Below are 23,165 nucleotides of genomic sequence, written 5' to 3' on the forward strand. Positions count from 1 at the left end.
CTAAGATTGCAGAGGGAAGCTTGAAAACCAACCAGCTGGACAAGGGCTGTGTGGTATAGCACACTGTTTTTCATAGTGTGGTCCCTGGACAGCAGGATCAATGTTACCTGGGAACTTGTTAGAAATGCACATGTTCAGGTCTCATCAAAGACCTACTGAATCTCTGGATACCTGAAAGTGAAACCTTGTCTTAATCCCTCAGTTTACTGAAACAAATTACCACAAACATAGCACCTTAAACAACAAAGAAAAATATAGTCTCATGGTTCTAGAAGCTGGAAGTCTGAATCCAAGGTGTCAGGAAGGCCATGCTCACTCTGAAGTCTGGAGGGAAATCCTTGTCACCTCTTCTAGCTTCCAAAAGCTCCAGCCTTGCCTCGGATTATGGCAGTGTCACTCCAATATCTGCTTCCTTGTCTCCCCTGTGTATCTTGGTTTCAAATCTCCTTCTCCCTTTCTCTTATAAGGACACCTGTCATTGGAGCAAGGGCCCACTCTAAATCCAAGATGCTCTCATCTCAATATCCTTAACAAATGCAAAGACCCTTTTTTCAAACAACCTCACATTCACACATTCTGAGGGTAGGTCTTGAACATGTTAGGGGCCACTACTCAGCACTACAGGCCAGTAATGTGTTTTAAAATTAGATAGAGTAGTGGTTCTCAAGCCTGGCTGCACAGTAGAACTACCCATAGAGCTTGTTCGATTCTTAAAAAGTTAAATAAGAAGTTTTTGAGAATGGACCCCCACAATTCTCCAAGTGATCCTAAGGGCAGTCAAGTTTGAGAACCAGTGGAAAAGTAGGAAGAATATTAGCTGAGGACTTAGACAAATCTCTGCCCTAAACTTGCCTGTTTGTTGTATCAGCAGAAACTAGTCTTCTGTAAAATAGATAATCAGACCTAACTCCCATAAATATATTACCATTATGAAAAATGTATCAAATCCTCAACGTGAAGCACTTAGATATTTAGCCATGTTAAATACCATATGATTCCAGAGTTTTATTCACCCACTACTAGCTTGTGGATTGATGCATTCAAAATGAACTTCTGTTGAGAATTTTAGCCTTGCCCATGGCCTGCCCTCATCTCACCTCTAGTGGCATATGGAATGGCCTCATTGTAAGCATTCTCCTGTGGACACTTCAGCTTTCAGAAGGGAAGTTAGTCCTGCCTGCCCAAGCTCAATTACCTCTTATGTCGTGAGGATTTATATTCAATTGGCCACAGGGAACATATCTGGGTTCTAGTTATTTTCCAGGAAATGCGGTCTTGAACTCATAATCTACTGGTTATTTAGCAAACATGTTGAGCAAAAATGTTTTCTGGAATGATGCTTAAAAAGACTGGAGACATTCTAAATTCTGATATTTTAAGCTTTTTTTTTCACTTAACAAAAGAAAATTATTTATGGAGCTCTAAATGTCAGCAGAGATACCGTGATGGTTTCAGTTGTCCTATAGTTTAGAGCTCAGTCTGGGGGGAAAAAATCAAATCATACTATAAACAAATATAAAGTTGCAACTGTGACAAATGCTATAGAAGAGGCTTTCATGATGCTTCAAACTTCTAGCAAGATCAGACAGTATCAATGATGTCAGAGGAGGCTTTCCTAAAGATGAGACCCTCCAGGGAGATGTCAAGTATGACTAGGATTTAAGCATGTGAAGGAAGGAAGAGGAGCAGCCTAGACAAAAAGAACAGCCAGCTTAGAAAAACTGGGTGGCAAGAGTGTGTCCTCTTTCTCGTGTTTTTCACCTCTTGTCTTCCCTTCCATCTTTTTTTTTTTTTTGTCACCTTATCATGTCAAGATAGTCACCACAGCTCCAGACATTGAGTCTACCTTTAAATCAGGGGAAAAAACCAAAAGATATCAACCTGAGTCTTCTGTTCCTTTTCTCAGAAATCAGAATCTTTCCCAGAATTACCCAGAGGACTTACTTTCCTATTACATCATTGGGCAAATGTTCATACATAGGTCAGTAACTGACAGAGAGGAACAGGATCCACATGATTGGTCTACATCAAGAGATCTCTTTTTATTCTGAGGATCAGTATGAGCTTTCTGAACAGAGATGCTGTTGCTGCAGGGATGCTACTGGCAAACAATCAGATGTGTCTATCATAAAGTCTACAGCAATAGTCCACACGCAAGATAAGAAGCAGTCTGTGAGTGATATTTAGGAAGTTATCCAACAGGAATCCTTAAATCCCCATGTAAATAAGAAAGCAGGGTCTTCTTATAGAACAAGTAGTCACATGATGGCAGGATTATGAGGGTTAGGAGTACAGCTCTCCTGAGAGTACTTTTTGAGCTTGGACACTAGTGATATTTTGGATTGGATAATTCTTTGCTGTGGGTGGTTTCTGTGTGCATTGTAGGATGCTTTCTTGGTTCATTTTCTATTACTATAACAAAATACATAATAGCAGGTAATTTATAATGAATGAAAGTTTATTTGGCTTATGGTCCTATCAGTCCAAGAGGAAGATGCCAGCATCTGCTCAGCATCTGGTGAGGGACTTCTTGCTGCATCATAACATGGCAGAGGAAAAAGAGAACAAGCATGAGTCAGCTTAGGATTTTCTTCCTCTTCTTATTAAGCTATCAGTTCCATCATGGGGGCCCCACCTTGATGATCTCTAATCCTCATTTACCCTCAAGATTCCCACCTCCAAATAACCATCCAAATATGAGTTTGGGAACTAAGTTTTAATATGAGATTTAGAGGGACTTTCAAACAATGGCAGATCTTTGACTGCCTCCTTGACCTCTACCCACTAAATGCCACCCTATACAGTGGTGATAAAGACTCCAGTGTTTGCCAAATGTCTCCTGGAAGGATAGGTACCCTTGCTGAGAAATATCACATTGGAGAATTCTTGCTGTTAACTATGGCATTCAGTGATATAATGAAAGGGGGCAGGATTAGTGGAAGTTTAGGGAGGTACCTAGGGCACAAAGTTCCAGAAAGAAATTGCACTCTCCTGAGAGTGAAGGTCTCTTTAAATTCTGTGCATCATGAGCCTCATGTGCATCTCCCAAGTTCTGACTGTGAAGGATTATTCTATATTTCAACAATAATAAATCCTATTCTACTTATAATTGGTTCTTGTTCAAGGATATTGTTGAGGATACTGCTCTTTATGCAACAAAAGTCTGTTTATGAGAAACCCCAGGAGAATTCCTGCCTATTTTTTTTTTGTCCAGAGAATAGACATGTTTTTCCTAAACCCCATAGATTGCTTTTATCTGATGAACATTGTGAATCGTGGAATTGTTTGCTTCTTTTTTGCTTTGGTTGTGATTATGTTGTTTCCCTGTTTTTGCATGGTCTCCAAACCAAATTTGTGATTTCCCACAAGTGTGCAGGATTTTATTTCTAGCCTTATTGCTGATTAAATTTTAAGGTCTTGCTTTTGATTTTCCTTCTCCTTTTGTCTCAGATTTGATTTGGGTAATCTTACACTTTAGGTAGTTTTGTAAAATATCTTAAGTGCTTTTGGAATTGATGCCCAGCACAGGGTCTGGAACCCAGAAAGTACTTGGTATGTAGAAGTTTCTTTCCTTTATATTGGGATAAAAACGTGAGACAATATATGGGACAGATCTTTGTCAACGGCCTAATGCTTTAGAAGTATAAGAGTAATAACTTGGAGTAGGGATGGTTTCCTGGGTCAAAGAAACAGAACTGACAACAAAATATTTTGAAAGTGCATCTACTTCTCCAGGAAAACAAACCATATCCAGTGGTGGACTTTTGACCTGTGTCTTTGTTGATTCAAAGAGTTAGAGAACTTTCATGAAACCCACCGGCTGCACCCAGTCCTGAAAGCCATTATTAGTCTATGTTCAAGTGCCTCAAGTGGCATCCTCCTTCACAATGGGCACATGTTAGGACTGTGGGTTGTGTTCCATTTTTCCAAGGATAAGACTCAATCAGAATGACAAAAAGGGATAAGTTAAGAAGCACTTGGAAGACTGAAAGCTATGGTTACATTAAGTGAGAGAACAATGAGCCTTGATCAGCAAAGACAGAGTGAGGTTGGGGGGAAGCTCTAAATAGCCTCAGCCTCTCGCAATGAGACTCTTGAATTTTCAACATAATTATTAAATCTTGGCAAGAGACTCAGCAGCCTGTTACCTACCCCCCTGGTGTCAGGCTGCTCTCCCACTCTGCAATTTTGAAACCTGGTTGACAATTGCACCCTGAAGAGCCGTTCTAACAACGCTGCAGCAAACTTCCCCCACTTGAAATCTTCAATTATATATGTATAGACTAATGGCAATCTACATCCTACCATTTTCTCCCTCTGCCTTTTTTTTCTTATCGCCATATCATTAACTTCAACAAAATTAAGTTAGGGACATTTAGTCCTCAGAGAAGCCAGGGGAATAATAACAGATGGATTAGGGTAAAGGGGATAAGGCAGAGAAAGGACAGTTTGACTTCCTTTCAGAAAAGTTTGAGCCACACAAAAAGAAAGACATATTCACACAAAAATAACATCAAATTTTACAGAGAAAATTCCTGCCCATGGTGTGCAGAGCTACTAGAAACCACTAGGATATTAAATAATCACTTCTCCTTGGGGGAAATATGTGGGGTAAGTTGAAATTATATCTTTTTTTAAGTGTAAAGCATTGGGGAAAAAATAGAAGAAAGATAATAAAATACTATTATTTCCCCCGAGCCTATTTAAATTCTTATTTAAACGAATAACAAAGATTCTGGATTAAAATCATCAATTTCTATATCAGAGACCCTTGGGGAATGACATTTGAAGGACCCTGTAGGAACATGACATCTGTGTTTTGTCAGACAACAATAAAAGCCAGACTTCAATGGGCACTCTTCAAAGAGTTTATTTAACTTTATCCTTTTTATTGTTAGCATTAGCCCCCAAAGTTAAGTCTGATTCTACCACATCCAGGAGAGTGACTTGAGTATAGTAGATAGTCAATATGTGTTTACTAGATTGTACTATGGTTTAGTGTACACATGGTTCAGAAATAAAATAGATAGATAAATCAGGAAGCCATTGGAAGTTATTTTCCAAAATAAAGATTTCAAAACCTTCTGTACTCCCAGTAGTTCATGAAGAGACTGGAGTTTTATGGGAAGGGTATAACTTCAGAATTTCTAAAGCTACTTTCTTTTGCTGATCTTTTATAAATTTTTACAACATACTCATGGGAAAGGTTTTGTTATCCAAACATGGTAGATATTACTAACACCCTTTTAGCCCATGGAAGGCTATCTTGAGTTTGGGTCAGACCAGGAGATAAGTTCTGGCCTATCGTCCACTAGAGGAAGTGACATGGATAATTTTGGAAGGCACATGGAGAAGTTCATGGATATATATCTAGCCTCTTTCCAGAGTTATTGACCAAGGAGGCTACATGTTCCACCTAATGAAGCCATGAGATGACAAATTTATCAGCCTGGATTTGTACATTAGCACTTGCAGGAAAATTGTACTGAGAAGTCAGCTAGATCCACATGGATACTTATTCATAGAAATAATAAACCTTTGTTGTGTTAAGCTAGTTAGATGTTCATTTCACATAAAACCTATCTTTATTAATACAAAAGTTTTAGATATGAGAAAAATGAGTCTCAATAAAGATTATTTTTAAAATGCTCTAGACAGCATTGCAAGTAAGGGGAAAACTGGTATATAAACTCACATCTTGCTGAAAGCATATCAGTATGAATAAGAATCACACAACTCCTCTGTGGGATGGGAGGGAAAAATCACATTTGGTCTTTTTTAGTTTGGCAATAGAATTATCTATTTCAGATTGAAAAAAGAAGTATTTATGAAGAATAGAAATGTCATTCCTATTCTGAAGCAAAGATTAGACTCTACCAGACAATCAAGGGAAGTATTTATTCACATGCTTTTTTTCTCATCCTGGAGTATTCTTCCCACAGTATATTATTAAGTAGATTTTGTTTCTATTGCCAAATTTAAAAAAATTTCCACCAACTGAGTTTAATGGTCTCATTGACACTTATTAGCAATTCATGAATTGGGAAGCATCCTATCTACAAAATAGAAAGACTCTCTAGGAGCTGTGTGAAGAGGTGGGCTATGTAAGCAAAAACAACTGGGGAAAAAAAGGAACAAAGAGTTTACTGAGTCACTTAAAAATTACTTTCCTTATAGAGTTAAAACAAGGAGGATATTTTTACCATGCCAGCTCAGTCTACTGAGCTCCTTGGTATAGTTGCTATGAATGTCCTATTTTTTTAAACACTTCTCCATTTATAACTTCAGTGTGATTATATTGCACCTAGTATCTTAGTTTGGTCTGAACTATTAAAGCCTAGTGAGGTGCTCAGTTCAAAGCAATGACCTCTAAAATTTTTACTTAAGACAATGAAAGATAAACTCCCATATTTCAGTAGCTTAACCAAAAAATAAATTTGCTACTGACTTATATAAAGTTCAACTAGTAGAGAATTGAGAGACTGACTTGCTGGAGGCATTTAAGAAGCTAGGTAGCGAGACTAATGCTATCTGAAACACATGATTTTGAAGGTTACCCTGTATGATGACAGACAACCAGAAGGCAGGGCTAGGTTGAGTGTGGGATTGAGTTGGTTCAGATGGATCAAGCCTAGAAGTGGTATGCATGACTTTGCTATCATACAATTGACCAGAAGGCAGTCATGTGGTTTTATTAGGCTACATGAGAGTCAGGAAATAGAGTATAGCTAAGTGTCTGGAGAAGAAGGAAATAGGATTGGTAAGCAATAGTAGTTCTTACGCTGAAGTCAATTCTTCTGGTCACTAGATAACCATTATACTGTCCTTCCCAAACATAAAACACACTCACCTCCCTCAGTCTCACCATGATCCATCTAAAAGGATAACTCAAAGACCTGTAGGAACCCTGCATTTAGCTCAAAGGTCAGGATCTCTAGTTCAGCCTTCCCAATCAGGTGAAAATATAACTCTTTTGTTTACAGATATATAAACCAAAAAAATAAACTGCTTTCCCAAATAACAGTTACTTAGTGATAGAAAGCGGCAAAAATTATCTCATTCAGGAGAGGAATAAATAGAAAACACAGCAATACTAGCTTCATCTTGTTATGGATGCCTGCAGGGAAGGACTGTAGAGGTTCTATCTGCAGTTGTAGAAATGTCCTTAATTGGGTTTTAATTGTCCTGTGCTGGAGGAGCTACCTTGTCCAGAGTGTCTGAGACACCTGCACATGCTCTGAATGGTTCTTCTTTGCCCACTATTCTCTAAATCTGAATGGTGATGGTGGCATAGCTTTTTTTTTTTTTTTTTTTTTTTTTATAAAAAACATAAATTTATTTCTTATCATTCTGGAGGATGAGAGAACCAAGATCAAGACACCAGAAGGTTTGTTGTCTCTAAGGTCTGGTTCCTGGATGGCACAGGTCACTGTGTCCTCACATGAAGGCAGGAAGGTGATCAATTCTGTGTCCTCACATGGAAAAGGAGATGGAATGGGGCAGACTTACTCCCTCAAACAAACACTAAAGGCAGAGAAATCTAATCCTAAGTGAACATGGTATGTTCATTAGAATCAAAATTCCAATTTGAACCAAATTTCCCTTATGGAATTTCAATATCTAAGGACTGAGTTATGAGTTAGGACCTTTTTTAAGAGTCCTGATCCTTGAATGACTCAACCGCTTCCTAAAGGCCCTACCTATTAATGCTCTCACACAGTGATTAAATTTCAGCATATGAATGTTGGGTGACACATTCAAACTATTGGCTCAAGGGGGTAATTAAGTTGCTACCATCAGGGTGGGCTCTAATCTAACATGACTGATGCTCTTAAAGTGAGGAAATTTGGACACAGACACAGAAGGAAGACCAGGTGAAGACACAGGTGGCCATCTACAAGCCCAGGAGAGAAGTACAGACGAAACCAATCTCAGACTCCAGAACTAGAAGGAAATCAAATTTTGCTGATTAAGCCACTCAGTCTGTAGTACTTGGTTAAGGCAGCCTGAGCAGAATCAAAGTGTGGAATATGATATGTCAAGAAATTTGTAATGTTTTGAACAACCCACAATTAAAAAAAAAAAAAAAAAAAAAAAACAGGGTATGGAAAAGCTATGAGATTCGCTTAAGATTCCATCTAGGGACATTTAAGAACTAATCCTCTGGATGACTTTGATGGAGAAAATTGGGAAAGAACACTTTATTTTTCCCCCCATCTCATCCAATGAAGTGGTTACATCATGGAAAGAAATTCTCTTTACCTGATTCTCACAGTGATCATCCTGACCAAGGGAAGGAAAAGGAGGTGGCATAGCTTTTTGCTGTCTCCAATTGTGGTTTCCTTGGGCCAATAAAATTATCAAAAAGTTTAGAAAGTTTCTGATTTATTCACTTCTAGTCCACTCCTTGCATCAGAAACCCAATCCAAATTTATTTTCTAGACAAAGTCTTTAATCCATTTTATTTATTTTCTTTCTTGTCTGATGCTTCTCTTTCTTAATTCAGTATCAGTTTACCTTGAGACCCTTGGAAAAAGTACATGGAAACTTATCCTTGTTACACAGAGTAGCCACGATGTTCAACTAGTCAATTTTATGAAACTATTGCTTCATAGATTTAGTGTAGGAACAGGGATGAAAGTGGAGATGGGGAATATTGAAATTTATCTTTTCTTATTGTTTGGAGCCAATTGATAATAGTTGTTTTGTTGTTGTTGTTGTTGTTTAACCTCTGAGGCCCCAACTTTCTGGTATCTCTTCATTCCCTTTCATCCTAATTAAAAATCCACCAAATGTATCCTTAGATTACCTCTTTCTTATAAAAACTTCCTGATGACTAGTAATCATAATCATTTCCGATTCTTTCATCCATTTTCCTTAGGATCACTGGCTCAGCAGGCATGCAATCTTACTTCCATGTTCCATCAAATCCTTTGTTAAAAATGTTGCTTCTGAGGAGCATCCACCTGCCCTGCCTGCAATATCAGCTTCCTGGAACCTTCTCCCAAACTGCCAAGTCAGTTCCACATATTTTGGGTTTTTCATCCAATCAGATTGCAATGCTGACAACCACTTATCTATTTGTGAAGTAACTCTAGCTTCTATAATAGACAAACCTGAAATCTCAATGGTTTAATGGGTGTTTATTTCTCTTTTTTTCTCTTTTTCATAAATTCCAAATGTTACCAACCCTGGGGGCTCCAGGCTACAGTCATTTAGGATACCAGGTTAAAGTCTCCACCATCTTGCACACAACTTTACCATGGACGGTTGACATACAGCTCACAGAGAGAAGAGGAGTAAAACATTTTGGGGGGGATTTTTATGCCTTTAAAAGTGGCATACTTTCTATCTGACCCTGTTTTGTCTGAGACTTGAGTCATTCAGGATGGGTGTGGCAGAACAGAGGTTCCTAAGGGCAGAATTGGCAGGTCCAGTGATGGACACGCCCTGGTGGTAAAGGGCTTCAAGCCAGGAGGGTGTTGACCTATGAGGGGGAAATTGGAAGTACTGGTGGTCTTGATGGGGTCTAAGAACAAGAGTATAAACAACAAAGGGAAAAAACAAAATAAAGGAATTTATAGTCAGAGGGTGAGTCATTGAAATTTATCATTTTCCAGGCTGGCTAGATCCAAATGGTAGTAACATTCGAGGTTTGGTCAGAGAAGTAGATTGTTGAGGCCTGGCTAAGCTGTCTGTTTTCTTTGTTTTAGTCTTTGTGATTTCATCTCGGAGGCAATATCACTGTGCAGGGATTAAACTAGTAAGTTCTAGAATCAGAATACCTTGGTTTCCATCTCAGTTAGTTATTTGATAAGCATCATGTTGACCTCTTTCAATCTCAGTGTTTATTTGTAAAATGATAATTAAAATCCTTTCTCAGGGATGCTTTGATCATCAAAGGCCTAATATGTATATGGTGCTCCATGCACTTTAGCCCACAGTAAAGGGTCACTTGTAATCTAAATTCTCTCTTTCTCTTTCCTGACTAGTACTTTTGCTTTCAATAGTCCCCATCTCCACTTTCACCCCCATTCCTTCCCTAAATCTATGGAGCTAAACAATGTCCAATACACACACAGTTCTTTTTGAATGCAATGCTGTAACCCTCCCTCCAAATTTATCACACAACTTTAGATGGGAATTTCATTTATACTACGTTAAATATCCAATTTCATAGGTAGTGGCTTGGTCTGAAGTGATTCAATTTCACTAAATTTCTCTTGAGAATAAGTTCCAGAGAGAGAGAGAGAGAGAGAGAGAGAGAGAGAGAGAAAGGTTTTTGAAATAGAATGTTTTTATCCAGAGGCGGCTGATGATCCGCCTCCGTTATCATCATAGCTGGACAAGTTAGGTATCATTTCTAATGAAATATTCATGTTTCTCTTCTCTTTTGGCCAGAAATCTTCCATAGACTCTGCAGCCTTTTTACACAAAATGGGGTCCACAGTCCAGCAGCATCCAATTCCTGGAATGTTAGGAAGGCATCCTTGTGAGCCCCAGTGAGACCCACGACTCCCAAATCTGCATTTTAACCAGATCTAATGCCCTAGAGAGTTTGCAAAGCCCTGGTTTAAGCAAAGAGGCTAACTTTTCTATTTCTTTGCCTGAAGGAAGGAGTGTGCCTTAAAATAAAGTGTTCTGCCAGATGCTACGTCAAGGTCACTCCAGGATTCATCCCTCCTATCTAGAGGTGTGGAGCTTAATTTTGTGGTCACCTAATGCTCTTGCCTTGAGACTCAGGAATGAGGAAAATGAAAGTTGGTGGTAGCTAAAGTCTCAATGGAACTTCTGGCTCCATATAACAGGGTTTGAAGAGTGGTTTTAAAATTTTTCTCTTTATGTTGCCTAACTGAATTTGTTAATTTCTCTGATATGATCTTCCTCCTGCCCCAGAATAGGAGAAATATACAAAAAGACAATGTCATAGTGTATTGTGTCTATGTGTATGTGTGTGTGTTTGTATGTGAATGTGAGCGCAGCCACATGCACAAGACAAATGGGTTGGGCAGGGAAGTAGTGGGTCTTCATACACAGGAGAGGACTAAGATCTGGTCAGAGAAACTCAGACAGTTGTTTTATGGAACTTGTCTTGAAGCTGTGTTAGAACAGCAAGCACACTCCTAGTAATTAGAGTTTATGCTGCTCCAATGTAGTGTTTGGTGGTGATTTATGGAGACTATAGTAGACACTAAAGCCCAACTTGAAATCCCTAGGTTGGAAAGCAAATTGCCTATTTGAGGGGTCTTCAACACCTGTTTTCTTAACAGAGACTACATGTGATCTGAGTTTGGAAGTATCTGTCTCCAGAAAATAAAAACAAAAATCATAGTTTAGTAGGATTTCTTATTATCATCCCTGTAAATAATCTGGAACATTAGATCAGAAGCAAAGACCCTAAATAGCTTGTAAGATTTCTTTAAGACTGTTCCACTTTAGTCTGAATTTTCCCCTAGCTGTCTACCTTAGTGTTCAGAAAAAAAGAAGTATAATTTAATTCCCTGAAAAATGCCACACTAACCAAGTGATCGAGGTTAACATCACCGTTAGCAAGACATACTGACACCATGTGACACTCTCTGATTTGACACACCAAGAATACAAAATCGCTTCTGTAGTATTCTTGCCAAAAATGTATAGTCTCATTCTATTTGAGGCTTATGAGAAAACATCAAACAAAACCAAATTGAGGGATTTCTGAAAAACACTGGGACTGTTCACAAATATCAAGGTTATGGAGAACAAAACAACTGAGAAACTATCTCAGATTGAAGGAGACAATGAAAAACAATGTAGGATATTAGATGGGATCCTATACTAGAGAAAAAAAATGATAAAATTCAAAATCTATAGTATAAATGTTGATCTCTTCATTTTGATCATTGTGCTGTGGTTATACAAGATGTCAACATTAGAGGCAGCCGAGTGAAGGACCTAGGGACAGATTTTGTATGAGTTTTGGAAATTTTCTGTGAGTCTAAAATTATTTCAAACTAATAAGTTTTTTTTAAAAAAAACAAAAATGTCTTTTTTTTCTTTTCTGTTTGTTGTTGGAGGAAGCTACAGAAAATGTGTTCCAATCTTCTGTGAAACTTGGGGGGAAAAATCTTACAGAATACAAAAAAGTAGATCAAGATCCTGGAGACTATGAGGAGGAAATCTCCAATAACATGTAGATGGGATAGATAAATAGATACTTAACGTGCCTACCTACTTACTTACTACTTACATATCTATTGCTATGGACTGAGTTGTGTCCCCCAAAAGTTCTGGGCTGACTCCTTAAACCTCTGTTACCTAAGCATGTGACACTATTTGGAACTCAGATCTTTAAAGGAATGATGAAGTTAAAATGAGAGTCTTAGGGTGAGCCCTAATCCATTGATGGATGTCCATAGGCACAGAGGAAATGTATACCCACAAAGAGTCATCAGGAATGTGAAAACACAGGAAAGAGAAGACCCAGAAAGAAAGTGGCCATCTATAGCCCAAGGAGAGAAGCCTCAGAAGAAATCAAACCTGCAGACACTTCAATTTTGAACTTTTAGCCTCCGGAACTATAAGAAAATAAATGACGGTTATTAAAGCCACCCAGTTTGTGAGATTTCATTATGGCAGCCCTGGCAAATTAATACAATCATTTATTTTTAAAAGTAAATCTAAATTTAATTTGGCCTCTTCAGCTTTCTCTAAACATGTTATCATTTTCTGCCTTCACAGATGACCACACTTTTTTTTTTCCAATTATGAGACTCTTGGCAAGCATCTTGGACATCCCCTGAGTCTATCTTAAGCTCTCACATAGACTTCACTTAGGTTTAGATGACCATTAGATGTGCATGAGGTTCCTCAGGTACCTTAGAATGCGTTTATTTTCAGTGTAGGGTTATTGTGTTTTAAGAAGTACTTTAACCAACTACAGACAGTCCAAGGGAGTGTCACCTGGATTAGGAATAGTCTGTGAATCTTGTCGTACTGACGAAAGGGGTTGAATGGATTTGCTAAGATTAAAAAAGGAGGAGGGTCAGGAAGGATAGAATGGGAACCTTTCATTGTTTTAGGGTTGCCAAGGGAGAAAAATAAGTTTATTTGGTTTGTTTTTAGAAAGCAAACGAGAACCAGCTGAATTTTTGCTGGAGGGAACATGTTTTGTACCAAGATAAGAAAATGTTTTTGAAGAATTGGTTGGAAGCACTCTGGAAGATGCTTTCAGAAACAGAATAATCTGGCTTGAAAGGCAGTAAATTCTCAGTCACTGAAAGTATTCAGATGGCCAGTGCCAAGAAGTCTATAGAGCAGTTCCCTTCAAGGGGTAAAAAGTGAGATATATTGAAATTTTAGTGTTTTTAAAAGTCTTGGGCTGGGGATGTGGCTCAAGCAGTAGCGCGCTCCCCTGGCATGCGTGGGGCGCTGGGTTCGATCCTCAGCACCACATAAAAATAAAATAAAGATGTTGTGTCCACCAAAAACTAAAAAAATAAATATTAAAAAATTCTCTCTCTCTCTCTCTCTCTCTCTCTCTTAAAAAAATAGTCTTAAAGAATTCTAACAGCAATATAGAGAGTGAAAGGATTCAAGATTGGGGGGAAAATTCCCTAGAAGGAACAATCAAAGATATTAGCAAGGCCATGTCCTATAAAGTGACAGATTATCCAAGTCATTAGTCTGTGCTGACCCACAGGGAGCTGATTTCACTGACCTTAACAAGGGCTCAGATAGATGTATGTATTTTTAAAACTCTTCCCAGGTAATTCTAGAGCATAGCCAGGGTAAAGATCTGTGATCTAGCTAAAGTATTTAGCAATATCGTTCACTATCCTTCCCAGGTCTTTATAATTTCTAGCAATTCTCAAAATCCCGAGCTTTATATCAGAATTCCTGACAAAGAGGATGACATAAATTCTTCGGAAGAATGTTAACACCAAGCCACCAAAGAGTTATGGACCCATCACAGACTTCTCCACTGTCAGGCAGCAACCATCGCACCCCAAATTGATGCAAATTACGTGGATGGGAACACTGCGCTACATGTAAAAGACTTCTCCAATTTCCCCACTGCATGATTAATTGGAAGCAGTTGGTAGCTATGCCAGAGACTGCCCAATGTTTACCAGGCATCCATCATCTTGCAGTGGCAGCTGGTACCTGAAAGGAGCATCACCTTTTCTTGGTGGGAGTGTGGCAAGATACTAGAGGAGTTTATATAAAATTGCTCTTCATTATAAGTTTGAGCAGCTGCTGAACACAGAAAAGTTTCCCCCTTTTGGGGAGATTAAAATAATTATAAAAACAAAAAGAACAGTTAACATTTATTGAGCACTTGCGTGACAATGTTTTTAAGCTAGCATATTGCATTAATTGATCTTTTTAATCATCACACCAATCCTATGGAGTGCCATTTTCTCCCCCAAGGTACACAGATATGGAAACTAATACACAAAGAGGCTGAATGAATTTTCCCAGGTTTTAGAACTAACAAGTGGCATTGCCATGATTAAAACTCAGAATGTCATCACTTAAAATTCCTCACCCTGTCTAACCCATACAGATATCTAGAGTAGTGTCATCAAAAAAGTGAAATCTGTTGGATGTCATCGAGTCCAAGTCCTCATATTGTAGATGTGGTATGTCTACTTTTCACTACTATAACCAAATATCTGAAGCTGGGAAACATTATAAAGAAAAGAGGTTTATTTAGCTCATACTTCTTGAGTTTCAAGGCCCACATTTGATGATGATTCTTTTGCTAGCAGAGTCCTAAGGCAGTACAGGGCAACAGGATGGCAAGAGATGAGGAAAGTGCACTCATGTATGTACGTGTGTGTGTGTGTGTGTGTGTGTGTTCTAGTCTCTCCCTCTTTTTAATGAAGTTATCAGAATTTAATCATAAGGGGCTCACCCTGATGATCTAATCCTAATCATCTCTCAGAAACCCCATCTCTAACCCTTAACCAGATTAGGTTCTTACTTTCTCATTACTTCTCAGTGGGGATTCAATCTCAGCACATCAACCCTTGAGGGACACAGTTAAGCCACATCCAAACCATAGTGGAGACTCACAAGGGGAGCGTGACAGATCTGTCAAGCAGATGGTCCCTAAGGCCTGGTCACCATGCAGCGAAGCAGATGGAGGAACCTGAGACTTGAACGTGGATGCTGTAGTCAAGGATTGTCCTTGTCACTGCCTTTATGTCATCCAGTTAGCTCGTTTATCATCTATAAGCGGGGTTCATGCAGTAAACAAAAGCAAGAGGAAATAATCCTAACAGAGACCAACCAGTCATTTGACAGTATTTTGACTCTGTATGCTGTAAAGTCTTTCCTGTCTAAATCATCACTACCCTGGTTCTGTATGGCTTCAAGTTTAACTTTTGCTACCTGCCAATCCCTACACACTGGCTTCCCTTATACTCTCTACCCCCTCTTTGAAAACAAAACAAAACAAAATCCTAGCCCTGGGATCTTTATTTTGTGAGTAATACATTTTTTTTTGAGTTGAGGTATCAGGTTATCTTCTGGTAGTTGAACATTTCTCAACCGAGAGCTCACGTGTAAAGGAAAACCCGATATTGCCCATCCTTTCCAAATTAATTTATAAAATAAGCACAATTCTCATCAAAATTGTACTTTTTCATTTAGGTCAAATGATTCCAGTGCTCTTCTAGAAGAGTTAACAGAAATACACTTAAGTTGTTTTTGAACAAGAATAAGGGAGGTTTATACTACTAGTTTATATCTAAATCATTATTATAAATATCATTATTATTATGAATTATTATTTATTATATTATCAAATTTAATAAGTAAACTGCATGATAATGGCATGGGAATACAAAGATCAATGAAAGACTATTTGTGACTTTATTTTAGACTTGAGCATCTTTGGATTTTGATGTGTAATAGAATTTGACTCCTTGGAAAGTTGGAAATAGGAAATTTATAATCAAATCAAGTGCATCTAAATGTTGTTGGGGTACTTTATTATTGGAGTCTTTTATTCATGTTGTGTTTAACCTTGGGGCAGAATCTCTGATGATGTGTGATGAAGAATGTAACTGGACACAACTTGGGATGGAACAGGGAATTTTCAACTCCAGGAAGGGGGGGGGGCTTCCTGTTGATTTGATTAATGTGCTGTTGATCTATTTCAGAGCCTTTTGGAAGCACACTTTGAAAAATTCCTCTAGGAAGGATACCAAAAGAGCAGCGTCCCCTGTTGGGGAAAGTAGCCTTGAGCAGGCAGAAGCAGAGGTCTCCTGATGGTGGTGGTCCCTCCTCCAGGAGATGGCCCCCTTCGCCATGGACAGGCCCACTGCACTGAGAGAGCTAGCCTGAGCATCATGCCAGCTGCCAATGGCCCCAACACAATGGGTGGGATCTTCCCTTAGTCCTGGAATTCCTTATGGGATGATTTTTCTGTAACCACTCCTGGCCTCTCAGTCATTCCACCCATGGGAAGGGGGAGATAATTGATCTGATTAGTACTTTTGGAAAGAATAAACTTGCTAGACTCAGCACTCTGCTTTTTAACTATTGAGTACTAATTACCTACGGGAGCCAAAGTTTTCCTCTAAACCACCTGTCTGTAAGTCTTTTTTTTTTTTTTTAATTACTGGTGCATTATAATTCTACATGATAAGTGGAAATCATTGTTACATATTTGTACATGCACATAATATAACAACATGATTTGGTCAGTTTCATTCCCCAGTCTTATCAGGGATGGCAACGCCTGGATAGAGGAATAGCCTTTGACTTGAATAGCGACATTTAATTTTGGAGTTTGGCTAGCAGGACCCATTTGGTTCTCTGACAAAACTGCACCCTCTAACACACCCATTAACAATAATAAAGGTAACATTTTGACCCCCAGATACCCTACTGAGACTGATGTCTCCATTTATTTAGAAGCCAAGTAGGGAAGAGGGAACTACACTCTTATCAGATCTCTTCAAGTGCTCCAACAATAGTGTTTTAATAAAGGTGGCTTCTTGGCCTCTCCAATTAGATACTCACCGAGTGTTCCATGGAACATTAGTTTCTTTGATGCTAATAGGTGCTGTTTGTGAAAAAAGGATTACATGGTTAAATGCATAATAATAGGTAAAGAAAGATAAAATAGTATCTTTCCTGCAGGACTTCTTGAAGCCTTTAAATGGAAATATGTTCTATGAATCTTAATGTAGAAATATATTTTGCAACATTTCTTGAATACATGTTTGTCTGAAAAGATTTTTTTTCTAGAATTCCAAAATATTAGCATTCCATGGAACATATTTAGGGAGATACTGAATAATTTCATAAATAATGTTGCATTAATTGGCAACTTGCAGAGAAAATAATAAAAGAAAAATAGCTAATTTTTTTAACTAATGCATTATGCAAAGCTAAATTACAAATGAATTTTAGAAAGACCAAAACTATAAGATATTTGTGAATATAAAATAAAAGGGCAAAAATTCCCCAACCGTTATAACCAAGATAGAACCAAAACAGAATAATATGTTTAACTTATCTAATACTAAAATTTTACATAAATTACAATAAAGACAAAATGTCCTGTGAAAGGAAGAAAAGCAAGTAATAGACTAGGAGAAAAAAGATATATTTTGGAAGATATGTGACAATGATTTACTGTATTTAGCCACTCTCACAAATGAATAATAAGAAAATAAAGACGAACACCCAGGAGTAAATTGAGAGAAGGATATGATTTGACCTCCCAGCCCCCAGCATAAGACTAGTAATTATGAGACCATATATGATTTCACTGGCAGTGAAAACTGCAAACAAAAACAAGGTTTTTATTTTGTAAGCTTTACTATTATTTTTTTTCTACTCTAGTAAAAAGAGAGTATTTTCTTACACTATTGATTATGGGAATGTAAATTGGTAGATATAACTTTTCAGAGGGACCAACTTAACAGTACGCTCAGAAGTCTTTAAAATGTACATAATTTTTGACTCAGCATTTTTACCTCCAGAAATTCATTCTAAGGAAATGATTACTGATGCTTGAAAAGATTTATGTTTAAGCATAGCCACTTTATGACTACTTAGAATAACAAAAATGGGAATATCCATCATATCCTCTAATAAATATGATAAATTCATGAGCTGGAATACTATGCAGTCATTAAAAATTATGTTGTATAAGAATATTTAATGATCTGGGAGATAATAATATAGTAAGTGGAAAAGCATGTTATAAGACCAGAAATAATATATAATCACATTTTTTTGGTAAAATATATACAGTAAAAAAGACTATGCACTAAAATATAATAAGTGGTAGATGGGATCATATGCAATCCTTTTCTCTTTGGGCTTTATAATATTTTTCAGTTTTGCTGAGGTTGAAGTCTATTGCTTTTTGAAATCAAGGAAAACTTAAAAAATAAATTACAAAAGGATTATATGTGTAAGAGTTATATCTTACAAAGATTAAACTGTGTGCATACTTTATTAAATATCATAATAAATGAAACATTCACCTACTAAAATTTTAAATGACCTGGATCATGATTTTACTGCATTGTTATAGAGGCCAAAATAATATAAATCAGTGTCATTTGAAGTGCAAATTCTTTCAACAATTACCCATGGATTTGGAGTGTCTAAATGAATGTCACATATGGACCATGAAAGATATCCCTCTTCAGATTACAAGCATACAAAAGCATAAGTCAAATCGTTTTCTAATGTGACCAGACTTTGCAAATTCAAACTTCTCAAGCAATCCATGAAGTCCAAATTTTACAGTCGATTCAGCTAGAACAACCATCAGCACCCCAAGCTGCATCTAAACTACCTATATTATCTGCACATCTCCACGATCATTGGATCTGATTACTCAGAATCTAGGGATAAAGAGTTAGTGAAAAAAAAAAAAATTGTCCCACTTGGATATCTCAGATAATAAAACATAGAGGGCAAGACTCTTCAGTCTTCAGATAGCCTGAAAGATTGTCTCTGATTCAAAGTGGAAACACTCTGTTTATCTGGTCAGATTCCTATTCTATTATGCTCCGTGAAGCCGTGTCATTTAAAGCTGTTTCTTTCTACCTGTGTTCCTTTTAAAGCACATCTGCAGAATTAAATTCCATGCACTGACAGGGATGCTTTCAAAAGCTCAGAATCAATTCTTCAATCATTCCACTTTCTTAGCTGTGATTAAAAACATGTGTCCCCTAATTAAGCTAATGAGAAATTGTTAATTGGCACAAAGCCCCCCTCTGTGCATACTTGTTAATGTCACCTTCACTTTGACAGGAGAAAGGATCAAAATCAAGGGCAGAGAGTTTTTAAGTGACTTCACTATTGAACTTAAGTACAGGAGCTTCATTTGGGAAGTGGGGGCGCTGTCTGTTGAGGACCTGTGGGGAAGAATCAGGAGTGTCATTTTTGCTCATTTCATAGGGAAGCAGAGGGAAGAGAGACAATCAGGCAAGAGTTGATATGTTGATATTTTTTGTCTTCCTCACAGAAATAATGGTATGCGATGCTCTTATTTGCTTACTGTGTAATGATGAATCCAGAGAAGGCACTGAAAAACAGGAATGCATTCCTCTCAGAAGCCCTTCCTGTTGCCCCATATGGTATCTTCTTGGTCTTTCATTTTTTCACCTTATCCTGCACCCAAGTGCTCCTTGTGGAAGGGATGTGTATGCTTTGCCAGAGGATGTGTGTGTGTGTATATATATATATATATATATATTTAATTCTAAGATTTTTAACATGTGATTTAGAGAAATATTGTTTTTTTTTTATATTTTTTTATTAGTTACACGTGACAGTACAATGATTTTGACATACCACACATTTGAATCAAATGGGGTATAATTTCTCATTTTTCTGAGTGTACAGGTTGCAGAATCACATATTGACATAAGATGACTTTCTCTATTTTGCTGCAATTTCTGTTTGGGGAAAACTAGAACTCCTTACTTCCTTGGCTTGTTGCTAGTTTTCCTGGTGTCTCTCTGCAAACAAAAATGATTCATCCCCAAAGTTCTGGAACCATCTGAGGATGAGCATATGTCCTGCAAAGAGGTTGGACCTGAGTTTCTGAAAGATCAGAGATTGAACCTTAAGCAACCCTGCAGGCCACGGCTGAGGACTGACTGAGAGTACTTGAACTTGGACTTGTGTAGAGCAGATGGTCCTAGGAGACAGAACACAATGATTTACCTTAGTCCAAACTGAAGACCTAGGTTGACTCCTTCAGAAAGAGACAAGCCTGAATACAAAGGTAAATGAAATTATCAAGAAAACTCTGAAAACATTCAAGAGAAGTAAATGCACATGAGGGACTAAATGCACGGGCAAGGTGGTAGCTGTGCTGGTGTGTTTGCTCCAGTCTCACGCACACATAGATTGGGGCATTTGCTTTCCTGCAGTCCCCTCCTGGTTGGCCCCATGAGCACCAGTCTTATAGCTCTAACTACACAGTGGCCTTTGTGCTCTCCCTCTCTAGCGCTAGTACCCCTTGTCAAGGTCTTCAGCTCAGCAGGCAACTGGGAAGACAGCTTTCCTGCCACTTTTGGTCAGGATGGAACCTCTCCACTCCATTTGCTGCCGTCCCTGCTTATCTGGGTGTGCTGGGACAGCTGCTTGTCCTCCCCTGCCCTGCAAGCCTTTTCCCCTGTGCATCTTTCTGTTGTCAGTTAATTTTTAAAACCTCTGCTGGGGCGAGGGGAAATTTCCCAGCTACCAAACAAACTGGAATAAAGACTAAATAGGTCATGTTTGGGGATTCATTTGAAGTAATCCCATTCTATTACTCCTCTGCTTACCAGAGGAACAAGGAAGAGATGAGCAGATGTATGTAAAAGCATTTGTAAACTCTAAAACGCTCGGTGAATAGGCTGAAATTTCCTGCCAGTATCGGAATAATCATTTTTAAGCCAAAGAGGATAAGCAATGATTTGTCTACTTGAAAATTTCTATTAGTTCAAGTACCTGAATGCATTCCTTCCAAGTCTTGTCCACTACAAACAAACAGGGCTAATGGCCACAGATTTGGTGTCCACGAGCAGGTCTGTCCTGGCAAAGAGGCAGGATTGACCAGGAACAAGAAACAAATTGCTAATGATTCAAGCATAAAACAGGTGTTTTCTATTTACCTTAAAAAACAAAGAGAAAGGGTACAGTTCGGGGTAGTGACACGCACCTGCAATCCCACTAACTTGGTAGGTTAAGGTAAGAGAATTGCAAATTTGAGGTCAGATTTAGTGAGACCCTGTCTTAAAAATAAAAGAAATAAAGAGCTGGGAATGTTGCTCAGTGGTAAAGCACCCCTGGGTTCAGTCCCTAGTATCAAACAAAAGAATGCTAAGATTAGTAAGTTTTGGCTTAGATTTACAGAGACTTACATTTGTTTAGTTTTGAATGTAGTGAAAGCCCTATTTCTCCCATTGAATCTGTTCCACACTCAATAAAGAGTTGCCTATTATTATTTGAATATCTTTAGTTGCTTTAATAGGTTCTGTACTCTCATCCTCTGAGAGACGGAATGCAAGAGGCCTCTGAAACCTAGCCTCCAAATTTCTGCTTTCACTCACCCATTAAAACCTGCTGGCTCCTTGTCTTGGGTTTTTTAGCCAACTGTTGCCACCAGTCCACCTGTACATAGAACTCCTCTCTGGTAACTATATCCTCCTGTGCATGCTGTGTTTGAGGTCACTGAGTGTCAAGCTCTGCATGTAAAAATCAGTGCCATAACACTCCTGTGCCCTCTGTGAACTTCTGGATCCACATCCTGGATCAGAAACTGAGGTCTTGTGTTGACATGGAAGGAGAGTTTAGACAATTCCACACTTTGATTTCAACTTATAAGAGTAGCAGGTAGAGAAGACCCAATATATCATCCTAAATCCAGGGCAGGTCCAGGGTGAAGACATGCTCACTGCACCAACTTTGCTAAAGCTGTGATAACAGTCACTGGGTCCAAGTGCAAAAATGTGGATGTCATTTGTTCAATTCAGGCAGCATGAGTGTTGAAGGAAAGCAGACAAGGCCACCAGTAGATAGTCCTTGACTCCTAATCCCCCTACAGAAGCCACTAGAAATCCATGCCACCAAATCTTTTCTGAGGAGCTTCATGAATACCCTCCAGCAACAAATTCTGTCCCCATTAATCTTAGTAGGTTGACTCTGAAGATTTCTGTGGTGACAAGAACAGGGCATAAAGGTAACAGCAGAGAAGGCAGAGTGGCAATTCTTGGGTCTTTATGGCTGGCAGCCTTTTGCTCTACTCTGGTGCTCTTCAGCTAAGTGAATGTTTCTCCCTTAACACCAAGACATGCTCTCTCACTAAGTGTAAGTGATTAGAGACCAGTTTCCCAAGGTTAAGGCCAGCAGTTGATTGGCATTTCTGCATGTGATCTCCAAATCACTCCTTCAGGACCACCATACAACCATATCCCCGGAGGAGCTGGTCCTGTGGCTCAAAGGCATCCTGCCCCCAGTTCTGAAGCAGTCTTCACCGCCCCCCCCCCTTGTTTTAAAGAATGTTGACCCCCAAGTGGTCATAACACACAGACTTCCAACAAATTATCTTTGAGCACCTATTTTGTACTAGGCTCTGTTCTCATCCCTGAGGATATAACAGTAAACAAAAGAAGCAAACCCCCTGCCCTCCTGGAAAGTCCAGGTTGGTGGAAGAAGAATGAGTAGAATACATAGTATATTGGATATAGTGAGTATTATGGGGGAAGATAAATAGGGAAGGTGGGTGGAGAATGCTAGCAGGGTTAAGGGAAAATCAAAGAAAGGAAATCAAGGAGTGCTGAGAAGGTAATGTTAGAGTAGACTGGAAGAAAATAAAGTCTCTGGAGAGTGTTCTGGGTATAGGGATGTGTGAGCCTCAAAAGTGGCTGCAGTCCTGTCATTCCCAAGAAGCCAAAGTGGCTGAATCCCGGGAAATGAGCTGATACATGTAAGGCTTGAGTGTGTGAAGCAAAAGACCCTTAGGCTGTGTGTGTAGGGGAGTGAGAACAAGGAGACCAGGTGGGGTCTACCATAGTAATATCAGTGAGAGATGCCGGCAGTTTGGACCATATATAAGATGCTATCAGAAGAATACTAAATATGGATTGATTTCTAACAAAGTAGAGTCCAAAGGATTTGCTGCTGCCTTTGATGTGTCAGAGGGAGAACGAACA

Source organism: Marmota flaviventris, chromosome 12 (assembly GCF_047511675.1).
Source record: "Marmota flaviventris isolate mMarFla1 chromosome 12, mMarFla1.hap1, whole genome shotgun sequence".
NCBI lineage: Eukaryota > Metazoa > Chordata > Mammalia > Rodentia > Sciuridae > Marmota > Marmota flaviventris.